The sequence below is a fragment of the Sinocyclocheilus grahami genome, unplaced genomic scaffold, assembly GCF_001515645.1.
Source record: "Sinocyclocheilus grahami isolate Dianchi unplaced genomic scaffold, SAMN03320097.WGS_v1.1 scaffold467.1, whole genome shotgun sequence".
In the NCBI taxonomy this organism is placed as follows: domain Eukaryota; kingdom Metazoa; phylum Chordata; class Actinopteri; order Cypriniformes; family Cyprinidae; genus Sinocyclocheilus; species Sinocyclocheilus grahami.
This window is the reverse complement of record NW_015505646.1, coordinates 185910-186500: the sequence shown is the minus strand read 5'-3', so window position 1 is coordinate 186500 and position 591 is coordinate 185910.

Here is a 591-nt window from a genome sequence, read left to right as displayed (position 1 = left end):
ATATTAAGTGAACATTTTACATTTTAAATGTAGCCTACATTTTAAACAGAATAATGTCATGTTTGTTCTATTTTGCAACGAAATAATAGTTCCAACGAAATATCATCTGGTGTGCGTCTCCAGGCAACATACAGCAGTGTTTCATTAGTGAATGAATCTGATGCTTTGAATGATTTGGAGAGTCAGTGATTAATAACCTATTCATAACTACAGCATTTTGCTTCGTTACTGAATGACTGACGCGATGCCTGGCTCATTAAGACAGCGACTTGCCACCATCTATGGCAGTTTTATTTTTAAATCTACAAGTATCACTTCAATTTGCCATCATTTATTGCTTTATTTATTATATTAATAATACACTTAATTGAATGTTAAGAATATGATATAAAATATGACATACAATTAATAAGAATAGAAAATATTTGCTTCTATAAAGGTAAAAAATGCACCTGCAAATCAATTTAAGGGGACAAATATTGTCCTTTAATAAAAAGGTGTGACTGTGGTCTAAGTGGAAGAGAGGGGGTACGCAGAAGAATGTTAAATGCCCCAGTGGGTACGCCGCTGTAAAAAGTTTGAGAACCACTG